The sequence below is a fragment of the Miniopterus natalensis genome, chromosome 2 (genome assembly GCF_054644295.1).
Source record: "Miniopterus natalensis isolate mMinNat1 chromosome 2, mMinNat1.hap1, whole genome shotgun sequence".
NCBI classification, from domain to species: domain Eukaryota; kingdom Metazoa; phylum Chordata; class Mammalia; order Chiroptera; family Miniopteridae; genus Miniopterus; species Miniopterus natalensis.
The window spans coordinates 132418713-132425873 of record NC_142082.1 but is presented as its reverse complement, the minus strand read 5'-3'; positions in this window follow the sequence as shown (position 1 = coordinate 132425873).

Sequence of the window (7161 nt, the reverse complement as noted above, 5' to 3'; positions counted from 1 at the left end):
GCTCAAGAAGAGCAATCTGCCCCAGAACTGTTGGGATGGTTCCTAACGGGTTTTCAGCTCCAATGCCTGGGAACTCGGAGATGCTTTTGTATTCCCCCATTATGTATGTCCAGAACCATCTCCTTTCTTCAGGCTTCATCCCTCTTTGCTCCTGGTTACTTGAGCTGACTTCTAAGCCAAAAGAGCCTATCCAACACTATGACCATGCATTTCATCTCTGAGTCCCATTTGTCTTTTCCTTGAGCAGGAGTGCTGCCAGGTGCGAGGTTGTAACACAGGTCTCCTCTGAGCAGGTTAAAGAAGTCTCTGTTCTGTATTTTACCGACAAGACTGGATCATCTTTCTCTTCATGTGGTACTTGATGTTGCCCATGAGCCTTTCAAAGAATGCTTTCTTCATTGATGTATTTGTTGCCAGCAAAGCCTTTAGAATGTCAAGACCATGGGGCAGGACACAAGTGAGTCATATCAAAGACATTTTCTAATGTCCCCCCACATTCTTTCTTACCCTGTGGAGTTTGTGGGTAACTTATTAAGAGGCCAACTCTAAGCCATTAAGTTGCCTATAGGACTAGTTGGAAATCTGCCTACATATTTCTGGTGGTTTGTGTTGCAATCCATAAGTTTGAAGCTCCAGAAAATATCAGGGTCTGAATTCAAAGCTTCACTGAGCCAGAAATACTGTTTGAGACCAATGCTAGAATGGGACTCCACTTACAGGTTGCTCTTCTATCAATACCAGAGAATTCCCCACCTCAGGAAGTAACCAGGCAGCAGAATGCATTTACACATTAAATACTATGTAACATACACTGTGTACCAGGAACTTAACTAAATGTTGGGAATTTAAAAAGGGGAGGGGGGGGACTCAGAGAAAAACCTGTCTGTCCAGGAGTAAAGCTTCCAGACTTGTCTTGAGTTTAATTTCAAGGGTTAATAGATTTGGTGGCATCTTTCAGAATCAGCAAAGGGACATGGGGCAGCATTTTTCCCCCCTCTAAAATCAGCCGAGCCTGAGAACTTCCAGGTGAGTCCATTCAGGAGGGATGGTTAATGGCCTCTAAGCCTGCAGAACCACTGACCTGTACAGGCCAAGGGTTTCAGTCCTCTCCATCCATCGGGATGGATTCATCCCAGAAGGGGTGACTGAACACCGGCTCACTGGGGTGGTGGTTCCTGAGTATCCTCAGAGGGAGGTAGAGTCCCACTTGCTTCGAGATGTCTGTCCTATCACTGCGTCACTGGCCCTAAAATGACTTTTTGCTCCATATAGTTCTCTCTCATGCATGTTAATCTATATAACTAGGTTATCTTCTTCTAAAGCATACACATACAAACCTATTTGCTCTCAAACCTTCTTAATCTCAGTAAACAGTGTCACCAACCATGCTGTTTCTCAAGCTGGAATCTGTGAATTCCCATTTCTTCCTCCCCACCCCTCCAATTAATCACCACGCTCTGTACTTTTATTGCTCTTTAAATTCATATTTGGTTTAGGCAAATTTTCTAAATAAAATAATCTTTTTTGGGTAGCAAATTACTGTAGAAATAATGTCACTGAGATTAATTCCACATTTAGGAAAATATGAAATGCCATGTAAGAAACCTTACCTGTGAGATATATTATTAATCTATAAAGTAATTTGAGGTTGAAGGCTGTATGTGACAAACAGAACTTCTGCAATATAAAGTTTAATATGGTATCAATAATTTCTAATATAGTCCTTATCACAAGAAAAAAAGTTATCTGTGACTGTGGGTACAGTTGTTAACTAGACTTACTGTGGTGGTCATTTTCCAATATATACAGATAGTAAGTTATTATGTTGTACACCCAAAACTAATGTAATGTTATGTCAGTTATACCTCAGTAAAAATAACAATTTCTACTGTAAGTCCTCCATAAATATGGAACTACTTAAAATGTCTAATGAGAATTAGTTTTCACAAACATCACAAATTATTGGTGTTTAGTCATTAATGACATGTTACCAAGAAAACAGTAATTAAAATACCATATTAAGGGCTATAGTTACTTTAAGTAAGTCAATTAGACAAATTATATCTTCAGTTTTATACAGTCTAGTGGCAATATTTTCTGTAGTAGAAATGTAGATATTTTTTAAAGTTACCAGTTGCAGGGAGACTGTGTTCTCTCTCTGTGACTGACGGTCTCCGTCCAGGAGCCCCGCCTGCGTTTATGCGAGACAAGAAGCTGCTGCCAGGGCAGCCACCGCAGGGGAAATTGTGGTCTGGACAGTTCAACTCTCAGGATGTATTTTTGTTGAAATCATTTTATTACAGTGATTATTATGTGCCCTCTTTTACTGTTAAAAGAACTGTTTCAAAAAAGGAGCACATTTTGTCTGTGGCTGAAGGTGCTGTTTAAGGTGACAGCTTCTGCCACCTGGTGAGTTACTTGGTGTTCCTGGGTCTCTCCCGTCACACAGGAGGCACTCATGTTATTATACTTCGATTTGTTTTGCTCCTGTGAATCTCTCTCATGTTGATGTGATTATTAGCACATCCAGAAAACCTTCAAGGGTAGAGGGTGCTTTGTCCTCCCTGGCACATTACAGTTGTGGGGGTCCAGAACAAGTCTCCCTAAGATGTGTGCCTCTGTGATATGCACATTGTTTTGAGCTAAAGGCAACTTTAGCTGCAGACCTGAGAGAAACTTCTGCCCCTGCCTTGGCTACCTGAAAGAAGCTGAATTAGGGCCTTGCCTATAATGGGAGATTTTTTGAGATTGACCTGTCTGTAGAACAGGGCAAACTTCTATCTACTGACCCTGTGTTCTTAGCACCCTGCAATGACCCTTTGAGACCCCCAAGGTGCATTACCTGATCCCTAGCTCAGGGTGTCTTACATACCTACATCCCCCTTTCTATGTCTGACTCTCTCGGGTATTCAGGTTCCCATACATATGTATGTATTAAATTTGGGTATTTTATTTTGCTAATCTGTCTCATGTCTGTTTGATTATTAGACCAGCCAGAAGAACCTTGAGGATAAACGGAAAGTTTGTTCCTCCCCCACATAATAGTAAAATTTATCTATAAGTAGTTATAAAAGTTTTGTTTGTTTTTTGGGTGGTTTTTTAAAAAGGCTGGGGAGAAAGGAGGAAAAGTAGAAAGGAGGGGAAGGAGGAATGGAAAGTAAAGGAAGAAATATGGACTGGTATAATAAAGTTTGTGATTTTCACTGAGTCACCTTCACTTTGAGCGAAAAAATGCATCAGAGAACTAGGTAAGTATCAGGATCGTGGACAAAAAAAAGGGGGTTCTATGTAAGGTAACCTCACAGGATGATCTGATCATACATTCCTAACTGGGCAGGTCATGGTGAGTCGTCACGCCCCAAGCAAGTATCTTCTTTAGTAAAAGGTTTCTCTTCCTTAAGCCACCCCTATCCATTGTTTCTGTGCATCTAGGTTAACACACCTTTGAGATGCCTCTTTTTAGACCCCTCAGAAGGGAACCCCCCCTAAAATCAATAAATTAAAAAAACAGAGAGCACATAATCTTAACTCTCCTTTAATCTGATCCCCACCTTGCTCTCTCCCACCTTCATGTAACTGTCATTAAATTCCCTCCTTAATTCCAAATGCATAAAAGAAGCTGCAAAAGTACTTGAAACACTTTATTCTTGTATTATTTTTAATTGTATTATTTTCCATAAGAACAACTGTAAACCTACTTTTGCTCCCCTCTGTATATTATTTTGAATTTTTGCATATTATATATTTTTATAACTAGGTTATAAAGTAGACATACAGAAACAAAATTCCAATTTTAATGTGCACTGGAAGATGGACGATACTCACTGTGCAATTTCCGCTTTGTCCAGGAGAGGGAGCTGCGAAACCACAGATAGCAGCATGGTTTCCTGAGTGTGTGCTTCTGTTCTTTCTCAACTGAAAAGGGAGGAGAGTAGGGAACTGAGGGAAAAGAATGCTTTTGGATTTTGGACAGAGAAGTAGTCTGAGTGAGCGATGGTCTCCCACATGCTTTAGAACCATTGGCTCTGGCCACCACAGCCCAGGCATGATTTTCTGTCGAGTCCCTTTTCTTTACAATGTAAAAATCAAGATGATACCCACTGTTAGAAGCTTTCACACTTCTTATATGGACTGGTTAGAATCTAGAATGTGTTCATTGTTTAATGAAAGATGGGTTTGTGTTACTGAAGTTTCATTGTACAGTCAGAAACCTAAAAAGTACGTAATTTTTGTTAAAAGAGCAGTATTCAAGTTTCTCAGAACTTCAATAGCTTTTAAATTCTTAATGTGAAAAGACAAATGCAATTATTTATATTTTATTAAATGTAATGCATTCATTAGTTCCTCATGTAAGTTTCACTTACTGTTTCCGAAGCTGAACAAGTCTTGCTTAAATAACCATCGAGGCCTGTGGGGATCCACTTGCACGCTCACACGCGCACATCCTGTACAAGGGGGGTCTGCCTCCTGTATTGTTCCACATTACCCAGACAATTCAAGGAAGGGGAAAGACAAACAGCCAATAAACACATGTAAACATCTTCATCCTTGCTAGTAATCAGGGAAATGCAAATTGGAACAAAAAGGAGATGCCAGTTTCGATTTGTCATATTGGCAAAAATTTTAAAGTCAAATTTGGTCACCTTCATGCACTGCTGGAGGAGTTAAAATTGGTATGACCACATTGGAGAGCAATTTGGCTCGTAATAAATTTAATGATGTATATACCCTGCAGTCCAGCAATTCCAGTCCCCTTACGTTGAAAACCTGGCTGCCCATTACACTCCTTATCCCAGTGGGCTATCAGTCCGCCGCCCTCTGAGAAACTCTTGCCCATGTGCATAAGGAAGCATTCAAAGATATTTAGAGCAACATTGTTTATAGCAGCAAAAAATTGGAAACAACATAAATGTCCATCAACAGGACAACAGAGACATAAAATGTGGTATAATCATTCAATAGAAAACTAGTGCAACTGTACAAACTACAGGTACGTGGAGCAACATGATTGAATCTCCCAAATAAAATTTTGAGGATAGGTGAAAGAACACGTACATCGCAGTTAAAGTGAATGAATTAGGCCTATATATAAATCTTGTATTCATTTTCTATGAATGCTATTTTTAAAAGTTACCAAAAGTTTAATGGCTTAAAACAACACCAATTTATTACCTTGACCTTACATTTCTGGAAATCAGAAATCCAAAATGGAGCGCACGGGGCTAAAATCAAGGTGTCTGCAGGGCTGTGTTCCTTTCCGGAGGCTGTATGGGACGATCTGTTTACTTGCAGTTTCCAGCTTCTGGAAGCCACTGGCATTCCTTGGCTCCTGGCGTCCTTCCTGTACCATCAAAGCCAGCAACATTTCAAGTCTTTCTCACACTGTTCTGTCTCTGGCTCTCCCCCTTCTACCCCTCTCTTTAATTGAGAAGGACACTTGTGATTACATTGGGCCCACCCAGATAATCCAGTGTAATCTCCCTCCTTTAAGGTCAGTTGATTAGTAACCTGGATCCCATCTGCAACCTTAATTCCCCTCTGCCATAGAAGGTGACATATTCACAGGTTCCCAGGATTCGGGTGAGGACATCTCGGAGAGGGTGGGGGTGGGAGGCAGGAGGGGTATTTTCCTGCCTACCACAAATCTCAAAAAGTAATATATATGAATAAAAGCTAATGAAAGAGTGGTGTGTACTATATGATACTATTCATATAAAGTTGTAAAACAATAACACTATATATTGCTTTAATACCGCATGTTTTAAACACCGCTACTACATATTGCTTATGAGTGTATACACATGTATTAAAAGTATAAAAGCACGCCCTGGCCGGAGTGGCTCGGTTGGATGGAGCATCATCGAGCACCAAAAGGTTGCCGGTTCGATTCCCAGTCAAGGCACGTGCCCAGGTTGCGGGTTTGATTCCCAGGGGGGGCATGTAGGGGAGGCAACAGATGGATGTCTCTCTCTCGTACATCAATGTTTCTCTCTTTCTCTCCCCCTCTCTCTAAAATCAGTAAGACATATCAGTGAGGACTTAAAAAAAATTAAAGTGTAAAAGCATGCACGTGAATGATAACATATTTCTGAATAAAAAAGCCTCAGAAGCGCAGATTGGCAGAGGAACATGCAGGAGCTTGAATGATGTAGCCATGCTTATTTCTTTTGAAAAAAAAGAGAAAATAAGATGGCAAATACAGCAGCATTAGATTTGAGAAAGCTTAATAAGAGCAAACATAGGTATTTATTTTGTTATCCTCTACGCTTTCTGTATGCTTGGAATAATTCAGCATTTAAAATAAGATGAGTGCGTGGGATTCCTTTACGCTGCCTCAGCGGGATGCCCGGGGAAGTTGACCAATCCCGGGGAAATTTTATATCAGTGAACTCGACTTCTCTAGTCCCTAGGGGCCAACAGAAAAGTCACAGGACTGAGTCCAGAGGCCTGCGCCCAAGTTCCAGGGACGTCTACTACCTGGACGGCCGTACGCAAGGCCCCTCAACCCTGCTTTTCTGTTACAGGTAGTTTTATATTTTTTGGTTTTTATTTTTTTATTGAAGTACCATTGGTTAATAACATCATATAAGTTTCAGATGTACAACATTCTAATTTGACATCTGTATATACCATAGCGTGCTCACCACCAAAAGTCTAGTTTCCACCCATCACCATATATTTGACCCCCCTTATCCACAGGGACCGTGAAAGCCCAATGAATATGTAACTGGCTGCCACGTTAGGAAGTAATTTGATAAATGTATTTCCACTGAGCTGCTAATGCCACCCTGGCAATGGGGCTTAACATTCTACTTTCTTGGGCTATGTCCATTAGCACTTGTTATGTTGCAAACGCCAGAAAGCCCATCTCTAACCAGCTTAAAAAACAACATCAACAACACAGGGGAATCTGCTTGCTCACAGGAGCAAAGTCCAACAATTTGGGTGAAGTCTGGCACAGATTGGTCTAGAGCCTCAAACCCTGGCTCTAGGTCTGCTGCATTCCTCAGTTCTACACTGTGTCTCTGAGCTTCACTCCCAGGAGGGGTCTCCTGGCAGAAGCAAACCTTAGAGCCTCAAACCACTGAATCCAGCAGAGGAAAAAGTTTCTCTTCCCCTCTCTTTTCACTAAATTAGAAGCTTCCAAGAAACGTATCTGTC